The 12,472-nt window shown below is 39.1% G+C and overlaps 1 pseudogene; it reads right to left on the minus strand.

Moving 5' to 3' along the window:
- Positions 1-4,895: 4,895 nt before the first annotated feature.
- LOC148046384 (C-type lectin Cal-like) lies at positions 4,896-9,572 on the minus strand (annotated as a pseudogene).
- Between the last annotated feature and the right edge of the window lie 2,900 nt (positions 9,573-12,472).

Here is a 12,472-nt window from a genome sequence, read left to right on the forward strand (position 1 = left end):
AAACATTACAATAAAATCCCAACCTGGCTATCCACCATGGAAGCTCTGCGATACCCGAACGTATTGGACATAAACAAGATAATAAGATATGAAGACATATTAGACAACCAAGAAAGGCTAAAAACAAGGCAAGAACTGAAAGACGAGGGAATAGACATAGACTGGTGGCCCCATTTACAAATAGAGGCAAGGTATAAAAAAGACAGAGAAAGGGACGGATTCTATAAGGAGCCGCAAGAGCTGGATAAAATTTTACAGGGAAACTAAGAAAAATTGATTAAAAAAATATATCACTACTTATTAAAATTTAAAACGGAAGAAGAAACTGTGAAAGAAATAATGATAATATGGGCGATAAACTTTGGGTATAGTATAGAATTGGCGGAATGGGAAAAAATTGGGAAATAAACTACAAATTAACGATGGCAACGGTTTATAGAGAGAACATGTACAAGATGTTCTACAGATGGCACCTTCCACCAGCAAGAATTGCAAAAATGTTCCCGGAGAGTTCACCTATTTGCTGGAAATGCAACAAACAACATGGAACATACTACCATATAGCAATGGCAATAGCAGTTAGACTTATATACCACTTCATAGGGCTTTCAGCCGTCTCTAAGCGGTTTACAGAGTCAGCATATCGCCCCACAATCTGGGTCCTCATTTTACCCACCTCGGAAGGATGGAAGGCTGAGTCAACCTTGAGCCGGTGAGATTTGAACCGCCGAACTGCAGCTTAGCAGTCAGCTGAAGTGGCTGCAGTACTGCACTCTAACCACTGCGCCTCCTCGGCTCTTACAAAATATGTGGTGGACGTGCACAGCTGCGAAAAAGTATTGGAAAAAAAGAGTAAAAGATTGGCTAGAGGAGATTATTACACATCAAATTGCACTAAAACCTGAATTATTTTTGTTAGGGATTATAAAAGGAAATTATGAAAAAAAATACTAGATAACTTAATTTTACACATTGTTACGGCAGCGAGAATTATATTCGCACAAAACTGGAAAAATAATTATATACCAACAGAAGAAAATGTAATTAAAAAAATATTGGAATGTGCAGAAATGGATAGGCTCACGAAAGAACTAAAAGAGAAAGACGAATCTGAATACTATTCCGTATGGGATTTATTGTACAATTGGCTAGAGGAAAGGAGGGGAAAAGCAAAAAAGAAAGATCAACAAAATAATAGAGAACTACAAAACTGGAAAGGATTAAAAGACTTAAATATGAGATAGACTATAGCAAATAAATATTACATACAATGACGTAAACGTAGTAAAAACTGTTACACATAGAATATATAGAATATTACATACAGAATGAAAAAAAAATGTAGGATATAATGTAAATGCACAAATATATAAAGTCATAGTTATAAAAGATTTAATATATTATATATTATACAAAATGACGTAAATGTAGTAAAAACTGCTATACATAGAACATATATATAAAATGAAAAATGTATGAAATAATGTAAATGCACAAATATATAGTTATAAAAGATTTATTGGTATAGATAAAACAGACACAACATATAGGTAAAAAAATGTAATGTGTTGCAAAGACGTGAAGTTTGTACGAACAAAATAAAATTTATTAAAAAAACCAAATTGATTTAGCTGTGTGATTTAAGACAATCCTTAATATCAAAAGTGATTGATTGGTGATGATGATAATAATAATAATGATACAATACTTGCCTAAAAATTATACTAATCTATATAGGACAATCAAATCTTCTGAGCCAGTTGATTCAAGTATTACCATCAATAGTGTTAAAAAGAAACAATTAGAGATCCAGAAAGATCAATTAATTCTCTCTTTTTTTCTTCATGCCTTGATAAACCCTTCAGTATAATAAATATATTTTTCCAAACCTCAAACATTTCTTATAAGAAGTTGGGAAATAGATAATTTTTTTCCAAAGTTTTTTTTATCTAGTTAGCCAAAATTATTTGAGACATAAATTAGACAACCTGCTATCTTAATCTGATAATTCTACAGTGTTACATTCACTTTTCATGACATCCCTTGACTTCTTTTCACAAAGTATGTGACTACTTGGTTAGCCAACATTATCAAATTAATCTCAAGTCATGGATCATTTTGTGGGACTTTAGCAGCACAATTTCTATTCAGGTTTTGCTTTGAGAGGAATAGTCAGTGTCCTATTTCCCCTATTTATGAAGGATCAGATTTCCATTGCCTCAACTTATCAATATGGTGTGAAACTTTTGCTTCCATCCCCAACTTCTTCTGTCCTCCTCTTCAGTGATGGACATTGCTTTCTGCAGAAGACAAATCTCACTCATGGGGCAATATCAATAATAACATACACAGGTTGGTCATTCCAGGGACAAGTTAAAAAGATAAACATTTAAGAGATTCACCAGGTAAGGTGCAGTGATTAGAAAGTAATTTATGACATAATCAGAGGGCTAGTTATGCCTTCACCTTCTGCTGAAAATTGTAACATTACTCATGCAGTTTCACCCAGATGTAGGTTCCGACTTCTGTTACTGCTGGTCTGCTCAGGGACGTGCTTGCTGTGTGCTATGAGTGCATGCGCAGTAGTAAAAAAAATGGCTTCTGTGCATTTTTGATGCAATAGAACTGGCTTGGAGGGGCATGGGACTGAGTTACTAACTACTTGGCCGAACTGGTCCGAACCAGTAGGAACCCACCTCTGGTTTCACCTCCCCAAACGTTATGAGTCAAATAGTATGATAGAGAAGGTTGGGAAAATTCAAAACAGTCAGTAATGATTCTGGATAAGTCCTATATATGGAAAACAACAATGTTGTTTTTCTGGTTATTGAATGGATATGACTGGCTATTGTCTTCTTCTGTAATATATCTTGATTTCCTTCTACAATACTGATGGCTTCCTTTCTAAGCAGAATTTGATCCTGTTTAGCTTCTAAATCCAGGAAGATTGGCCAGATGGTAATGTCTGCTGAGGTAGGAAAGGGATACATTTTTATATTCTTTGATTTTTGAAGATCCTATTGCTTCGAGGCCCACATGTATAGCTTGCAATCCATTTGTTACCTGATAAAGAGGGAATCCATGTTCCAATATTTGAGGGGCTGCCATAGAGAGAAGGAGGTCAATTTTTTTTCCCTAAAGCACCCAAAAGCTAGACAAAGTATAATGGATGGAAACTAATCAAGAATAGATTTGACCTATAAATAAGGAGAAATTTTCTGACAGTGGGAACAATCAACCAATAGAACAGGTTGCTTCAGAAGTTGTGGGAACTTCATCACTGGAAGCTTTCAAGAAAAACTGGTTTGCCATTTGTCAGTAATGGTGTAGGGCCTCCTGCTTGAACAGGGGTCAGACTAGATGGCCTACAAGATCCCTTCCAGCTCTGCTGTTCTGTTCAGGACAATTTCATGTACTACATCCATAAATACAATGCATTCTATTGTCAAGTGAGTCATGAAACATTAAAAAAACAAAAACCAGCAACTGAACTGTATTCATTCAGCTCCCTGATGGAGAATTTCTTAGGAACCTGGATGATAATAGAGCATTTGAAGCAAGAAGAGGCACAATATAATCTCCAGTGATTTAAAGATGTGGATGAAGTTGGCAGCCAGTTGTTCAGCACAGGCTTGCAAGCAAGAAGTAGTTCCTTCATCTGGGCCTGATATTTTTTGGATCTTTTGTCTATGAAATAGACCTTTTTTTCTAAGATCACCAGTGGTGAGGGCCCCAGAGGAATGGAGATAGGTGTAGGAGATTTGGCTATTGTTGGTGTATCTGAGGTGGGGGAGGTAGCAGTAGATCACCCTCACTTCAGTGATCTCCTCTCAAACCTACAGTAGAACACATTCAGGTCATCTGCCAGTTGACCATTCTCTTCAGTAAGGAGGGGCATCTGCTTTAGCTAATGATGTTCTTCAGGCTTCTCCACACATTTGCTGATTCATTGGTTAAGAACTAACTAATTACCATATTTTTCAGAGTATAAGACACACCTTTTTCCCTCAGAAAAGAGGGTGAAAATCTGGCTGTGTCTTATACACTGAATACAGCATTCATGGCAGAGGTGGGTTCCTACCAGTTCGCACCTATTCGGTAGAACCGGTTCGTCAAATCTACCGAATCGGTTAGAAGAGGTTCTACCAGTGAACCCGGAAAGCAGGCCACACCTACAGAAGAGGTTCCAAAATTTTTTGAAACCCACCACTGATTTATGGCCTCCCCAAACCCCGCCCCCTTCACCAAAATGGCCGTGCATAGCCTTTAGGAGGCTTCCAGAATGCTCCTGGGGGCTGGTGAGGGCAGAAATGAGCAAAAAATGGGCTGTTTTTTGCTCATCCCCCCCCCCCACAGTCCCAGAGGAGCCTCTATAAGCCTCCTAAAGGCTATGCATGCCTCTTTTTTTACAAAAAGGGCCCATTTTCATGAAAAACTGACTGTTTTTGGGAGGTCTGCAGAGTGCAAAAACTTTTTTTTTAAATTTGCCTCTTCAAAATATTGGTGCGTCTTATACTCCGAAAAATACAGTAGTTAGGAACTAATGAACCACAGTTGTTGGTTCATTAGTTAAGAACTGATTTCTCAGCTTTTTGGAGTAGCTACCCTGATCTCCTTTGTTAATGCATTCTACTCCGATCACCTTTGTTAATACATTCCTGGCCTGATTGTACAGAATATTGTACAAGATAGTACGAGACTGTGCAAGGTAGATAGAACGTGGGATTTGTGCAGGAACACCTTTTGATAAATGATCAACATGCATACATTCTACACTTACGCTGAGAAAGAGGCACAAAAGGACTCTTGTCTTCCTTTGCATGTTGCTACTGGGGAGGAGCATCAATGAACCAAGAATGAAAACTTCAAAAAAGATTTGCATCAGAATATTTTTATTGATATTGCACTGTTTGCAAGCCATGAGAAAGGCCAAGAAAAAGAAGAAGACCAAAAGAGGCAGTTCTTGCGAGTTAGTAATGTTTTGAAGAGGACTATATTTCTGCAGAATGCGAAGACATAATAATATAAGTGGGAAGGCAACACCTTAGCATTGTGGAAAGCAGTGGGAGAAGCTTCAGGCAACTTTAGAGTTCATGTTTGCAGATATAAGCATTGCGTACGCTGCATGAACATCGTTCCATTGTTTAAAGCCTAAAATAGAAACAATAAGAAAAATGCTGATATTATCATTTGCTATAAAGAAAAGGACTTTATTTCTTTCTCAAGTTTTCTTGCTTCCTTAGATCCTGAAGAAATATATGGCGGCTGCTGCTGAATGGATAGACAGACCAAATTACCTATGATTCCCCATAGGCTGAGAAAAATTGGAAACTTCTGGGGAAGTTCGGAGAACCTTTGAGAAGTTTGCTTACCTGTGGATCGTCGCAGCTCCACACACTGCTCATTGTTGCCATAGTTGTCTGGCTGGTAGTTCATCCAGGATTTGTAGTTGTAAGTGGATTCATCAGCCCATCTCCACTTCCCAGTCTGTGGAAAGGAAATGTGCTTCAGAGAATGAGAACTTTGTCTAAAGGTGGACTGGTAATATTTTTCTATGATTATGAGTGTTTTAATAAGTGAAGTATTGAGCAGGAGTCTATTGGATTTAGGCAAGTCAATAAACATTGTGCCACTGCTGTTAGTGATAAATAAGGGCAGAGTTAAGTTAGATGATCTCACCTGACGGACATCATGGAGTCCAATCCAGACATTACCAAGTTCCCGTTGATAAGTGGAGATGTGTTCAGCCACCAGGAGAGTCTCTGTTGTGGTAAGGATGGAGGCAAGGTGGGCTCTGGCACTCGATCTGAAGAAAGACGAAAGGAATATGAGTTCTGTGATCATTTCCCAACACCAGGATTTGTGAAACTTCCCAAGTGTTGAGTTAAGCTTCATGGAATTCCAACTGTGGCCAATCATTTGGGCAATAAGAATTGAAGGGATGCTTTTAAGTCTTATTGGAAGATATTAATTTTATATGCCAACTTGATCTGATCTTGCAGTTACGCTAAAGCTTCTTTCTTTCCAGCTCCAACTTTAAGAGTACTTTTACTCAGTGTTGGTAAAGAATATACATGGTTCAAATATAAGATGGTGGGATATATGTTATAGCTCAAAATCTGTAACAGAGACAATCCCAATCTATCCATCACCCTACAAATCTTTTTCTATATTTTCTATACAGTAGATGTTGATTGTGAGAAATGCTTCTTACCTCAGCTTCATGCCATGTCAACTTCTGATCAAAGTATGCATAGCAGTTGCCTTGGTTTTGCAGCCATTCCCTCGCACAGGTGTCAGCTTCCACTGCATTGAAAGAGGATGATGGAAAAAGAATATTAGAAGAGAGAAGAAAATGATCTCTATACAGAATTCTGGGAACAAAAGAAGCATCTTGCTAGATTGAATTCACAGATTGAATGTGAAGCAGGAGACTTTTTCCACTGCTAAACACCCATTTTTGTGGCTATGATTCTGAAGTAGTAAGCAGCTATCAATCTAGCAGCCATGAATAGTCCTGTTCACCCTGAATTTGGTATCATCATCTTTTTAAACTATCTAAACACGTGGCTATTACCATCCTTGATATTAATGAAAAAAGTTCTTAACCTTCACTCTTTATTAACATAGGAAATGTCAGTTTGCACTCCATAGAATTCTTCCTTGATTATTTAGTTTACCTTGTTATGGTACTAACTAGATCAAATCACATAAAAGTGTTCAAGCTGGTTTAAATTAGTATGAATAACTCCTAAACCTGAAATGAGAAAACACATTTATCTTGGTTTTGCAATTAAAAAGAAATTGGGATGCTGCTTTTTAGCTATTGAGTGATAGCAATACATTGTTAATCTTTGGTTCTACAGACAATACAAATAGTTTCAATACCTTAATACGGGTCTCTGGGTCTGAAGTGGCAGGCAAAAATGGACTTGTGACAAATCTTGAGACAAGCTATAGCTTTTTCAAATGCACTGCTTAGTGGACATGTTAATATCCCAATGTGAGTGTCCCTGATCCCAAGACAAAACTCTCATACAAAAAAAATATACTGTTCTACAGTATGGATTTTCCTTTATTATCCCAAAATAATGTGTTATAATGCACCAATGTAAATTCCCTTTTACTTTTGAAGTTTGATATAATTGGTAAATACTCTTCTAGCTTCAGAGAATAATTTATTTTATTTGCCTTTTGTTGAATCTAGAACATCTGATGATATTAGTCCATATCTCTTTCCTTATATTGACTCTGGCCTTCTCTAACCTAGAACCAGAAGTGCCCCAGAAAGTAGTCATATATATAGATTCCCAAAAGACAACTAGTAGAAGGTCAAAAGAATCTCTCCATATAATGGAAATCAAACCCAGGGAGTTTAATTTTAGCTAATGCGATTCCGATACTACATCATGATACATCATAATTTAGATGCCAAGGGTTCCATGTTTAATTCCTGACACTGCAATTTTACAATTGTATCCTTGCCTAGAAATGTCTTGCTTAAATATATTCACTTCTAGGAGCTGTGGTGGCACGCTGGTTAGAATGTAGTATTGCAAGCTACTTCTGCAGACTGCTGACTGCCAACTGTTTGGCAGTTCGATTCTCACCGACTCAAGGTTGATTCAGCCTTCCATCCTTCTGAGGTTGGTAAAATGAGGACTGAGATTGTTGGGGGCAATAGGCTAATTCTGTAAACTGCTTAAAGAGGGCTCTAAAGCACTGTGAAGTGGTATATAAGTAAGTGCTATTACTATTGCTATTTCTATACTTTTGTGAAGAGCAGCTGTGGTTAGTTTAGCAATAGCAATAGCAGTTAGACTTATATACCGCTTCATAGGGCTTTCAGCCCTCTCTAAGCGGTTTACAGAGTCAGCATATTGCCCCCACAGTCTGGGTACTCATTTTATCCACCTCGGAAGGCTGGAAGGCTGAGTCAACCCTGAGCCGGTGAAATTTGAACCGCCGAACTGCAGCTAACAGTCAGTTGAAGTGGCTGCAGTACTGCACTCTAACCACTGCGCCACCACGGCTCTAAATCATCACTTTAACATCTACTGAATGCTTGTATTTTCAGAACAACTCTTTCCAATACTGGAAAGTAACTGTACATTACTCTTTCCAAAATCTGCTGGGTGTTGAATTGACAACCATCCAACGGGGTTGAAAAATATCAAACAAATTACCTTGAAAGAAAGGACCAGCAAAGAAAATGCCAAGAAGGCAGAGGCTGATGTAAGTGAGGAAAGCCATCTTCTGATTGACCTTCAAAGAAAGAAAGGAACACTAAATATCAGGCATGCATTCTTTAATTGCTATTCATTGAAGAAAGGGAATGAAGAAAAGAAGAATACGTGTGTGTTTTTTTAATTGCAGTCCTTATCCTGATTACCACTTACTTGGATTCTGAAGAAACTACATATTTGATAATGTTATAGAACAAGATCCACTGGATCCATTGATCTCAGCAGAACATCATGTGCTTCTGATCTGGCCCCATTTATGTTATGTAATTTTGAGAGCAAAGTTATGAATGAGGTCAGATGTTACAAACATAGCTGGTTATATCTCACATTGTACAGCAGGGCAGTATCAGGTTCTTGCTTAACCTGAGAATGTCAATTCCAGGAATATGGACATATATTTAGAATTTAAAATAACAGAGTTGGAAGGGACCTTGGAAATTTTCTAGTCTGACTCACCTTCCTAGGCAGAGAACCCTATACAATTTCAGACAAATGGTTATCCATCATCTTCTTGAAAACCTCCAGTGTTGGAGCATTCACAACTAGTGGAGGCAAGTTGTTCCACTGATTAATTGTTCTAACTGTCAGGACATTTCTCCTTAGTTCTAGGTTGCTTCTCTCCTTGATTGGTTTCTACCCATTGCTTCTTGTTCTACCCTCAGGTGCTTTGGAGAATAGCTTGACTCCCTCTTCCTTGTGGCAACCCCTGAGTTATTGGAACATCAGTTCCTGCAATCATTATTCATGTGTTTTAGCCTCCAACCCCCCTAATCATCTTTGTTGCTCTTCTCTGCACTCTTTCTCGTGTCTCCACATCTTTTTTGCACCATGGAGATCAAAACTGAATGCAGTATTCCAAGTGTGGCCTTAGCAAGGCATTATAAAGTGGTATTACAGAAGATCTTTTGGTATAAACTTTCTCGACATATTAAAAAGCACCGTAAATAAATATTATGAATTAAGAGTCTGGAAATATTCCAGTGTTGTTATTCAAATTAAGTTCTGTATTTAATTTTCTCACTTGCTTTTCTCTGTGAGGCATGAAGAAGCAGATATTGTCACCAGCCTATAAGCCAGAATGCCAAAACTTCTATTGTGAAAATATAAATCTTGTTCATAAAGATCTTATTGCTACTATGGCTGTATGCCTTCCATATCTGATTCTCCTATGTTTTCTACAGCTTGCAGGGACATCTTATCTCTTCAGCCACTCACCTTGCGATGTTCTTCTCCTGGATGGGCAGAAGTGGTAGACAGCTGAGCTGGATCTCTCTCAGATGCTCCCTTGCTTTCTGAGCAGCAGTTATATACAACCCAGGGAGACATGTTGCAACACAAATGACCCGAGTCCTTCAAGGAAATTCCTGATCTGTCCTTTTCAATTTTGCACAAATAAAGGTCAAAGTGGCAGGAAGTAGTTCATGAACCCTATCATGCAGCACGGAAAAAGGGCATTATCTTTTATTTTAGACATGCAAGTATTGCTAAAATAATCACTTTGACACTATATCCTGAGAACTGTCAAATGAAGAATATCAAGCATTTGTTGTTTTTTTTCATTCCATTTATGTTTAATTCCAGATTTTAGCTTGTCAGAAGCCCAAGATTTCTCTAACCCACTGCAAGACCCTGTTTTTCTTCAATGTCCTTGGTTTAATATTTTCCACCCAAGATTCCTTCTTCTCCTCCTCCTCCTCCCTCTTCTTTTGAATGTTTAGAAAAACACTCAAAATGTCTAACAACAATGAAGATGATGATGTTATCCATTCAGTCTGACTCTTGGCAGTTCTATGGGCCAAGTCTCTCCACATCTTCTAATCTTGCGCTATTTCTTTGAGTTTTTCTATTTTCTGGTGTCAATTTTGATGGTGTTGAGTAATGGCTTGGTTTTCTTTTACTGCTAACGATTCCAAACATACTTGCCTTATCCAGTGAATTCCCCGATATGGCCAAAGTAAATGAGACACAGTTGTGTGATTTTGTCTCCTAGTTAGACTAACAACACAACAATAGTAATGGAACATAGAACACAGGTCAAAATCAGATGAAAACAATTAAAATGACTTCAAATAATTCAAAAGTTGGTGATACTGTATTTAGGAAACAATACCAGCTTTGTAAAGTTACTAAGTACAGCACAAATCAATAAAGATCCCCATCAATTATCTGCACATAGACTTAGTTGTAAAGACGTTTTGTTTGGAAATCAGCTCAGATTTTCACTCTTGATAATTGCTTGTGTATTGATTGCCTCTGGATGTTTGCTTGATGTGTGCATGAAAGTTGGGCTCACTTTATATATTTGAGATAAGCGTGAAGAATTTACTTCAATGTGAAATTAGATAAACACAAGCATTCTTGAGCCTGTACACTCTGTATTTAGATTTTCATGTGCTCAAAGAATCCACATCTAGGAGGACAATATCAAAACAATAGCAATAGCAATAGCAATAGCAGTAGACTTATATACCGCTTCATAGGCCTTTCAGGCCTCTCTAAGCGGTTTACAGAGAGTCAGCATATTGCCCCCAACAATCTGGGTCCTCATTTTACCCACCTCGGAAGGATGGAAGGCTGAGTCAAACACCAGTGTCAGGAAGTATAGGCAAATGAAGATTGGATTTCCTCAGAAAAAATATTCAGCATCTTCTTGTGAATAGAGGATTATTCATCAGTAGGATGAAGTTTCTGCAGATTGCTATGCGATCATCTTTTTTTACTAAAGGTATTTTTTTTTTATTTCCGGTATTTGAGTTCTGGATTTTCTCTGTAGGCCATTTGAACTCCGATTGCAACTAGGATTAAACCAGGCTTGGCTTGTTGTTTATTGAAATTGCCTTGCAGAGTGTGGCTTGTTTCTTGATTTTTCTTCCACTCCAATGGAGGTTTCTGTTCATTGCCTTGAGCACTCTACAGCAAAGAGAAACCATGGCCAGATTTCATGTTCTGATGGTTGACAGGTCCATAATGGTCACAGCCTGTGATAGAGGAGGTAGATTATGTGTAAATTCAGTAATTAAGCAACCTGCTTCCCCTAGTTTCAAGATTTACATAAATCAGCCTTGATGGTATGTTCTAGGACCATGGTGGCTAATCTTTTTCTCCTTGCGTGCCAAAATTGTGGGCACGCATGCAACTGCATGCACACACGTGCCCACACCCATAATGCAATGTGCCATGATCCCCCACGCTCCCCACCACATGCATGCAACCAGGGGTGGGTTCCTGCCAGTTCTAACCTCTTCTATAGAAGAAGTTCCACAAATCTACCATGCCGTTTAGAACCAGTTCCAGCTCCCTCCTCCCGCCCGTCCGCACATCATCAAGATGAAGAGCGAGAGGAGAAATTCTGGGAGTTTAAGTTCACAAATCTTAAAGCTGTCAAGTTTGAACACCCCTGGGGGTATTTTTTCTAAAGAGTTTAGGGGTGCAAGGGTCTTGTAACTTGACAGCTTTAAGACTTGCATGCTTTAAATGCCAGTTTAATTTCTGAGCTAACATTTTGGTTGCTAAGCAAGAGCATTGTTAAGTGAGTTTCACCACATTTTACAAGTTGGCCACGCACACCCAGTCACATGGCTGGCAAGCCACTCCCACCCAGACACATGGCCAGCAAGCCACTCCCACCCAGTCACATGGCTGGCAAGCCACTCCCACAAAGCAGATCACACCTACAGAAGAGGTTCTAAGAAATTTTGAAACCCACCCTGCAGCCTCCTGGGACCAAAAATAGGCCACCCGGGGGGGGGGGGCGTGTTGCATCCCCCCCCCGTGCCCCATTTTGGGCCTAGCAGGCTCCCTGAAGCCTCCTGAAACCAAAATCAGGGCACAGGGGGTACTGTGCCCCCATGCTCCCCCTACCCCCTGCGCATGCATGCACGATCCTGCTGCCCTCCCAAGCATGCACATGCATCTCCCACATGTGTAGCAGAGACCCGAAAATCCGCTGGCCGGCGGGAGGTGCACGCACATGCATGGTGGAACTGAGCTGGACGATGCCTCGCGTGAGCACAGAGAGGGCTCTGTGTGCCACCTGTGACATGCGTGCCATAGATCATGATCCTAGGACACTTACAAATACTTCACCTATAAACACAACTCTTCCACATGGATTGCATGGATTTAGCTATCTCATGTGGGTTATGAGGACAGCCAGTACAGCATTTTTACTCATTCCCTTTCCTGGATTTTCCAACATCTGTGGATGCCATTAAAGACATCCAACT

This window comes from Thamnophis sirtalis, unplaced genomic scaffold (genome assembly GCF_051295495.1).
Source record: "Thamnophis sirtalis isolate CommonGarterSnake01/CBP01778 unplaced genomic scaffold, rThaSir2_p1.2 scaffold_4, whole genome shotgun sequence".
NCBI classification, from domain to species: domain Eukaryota; kingdom Metazoa; phylum Chordata; class Lepidosauria; order Squamata; family Natricidae; genus Thamnophis; species Thamnophis sirtalis.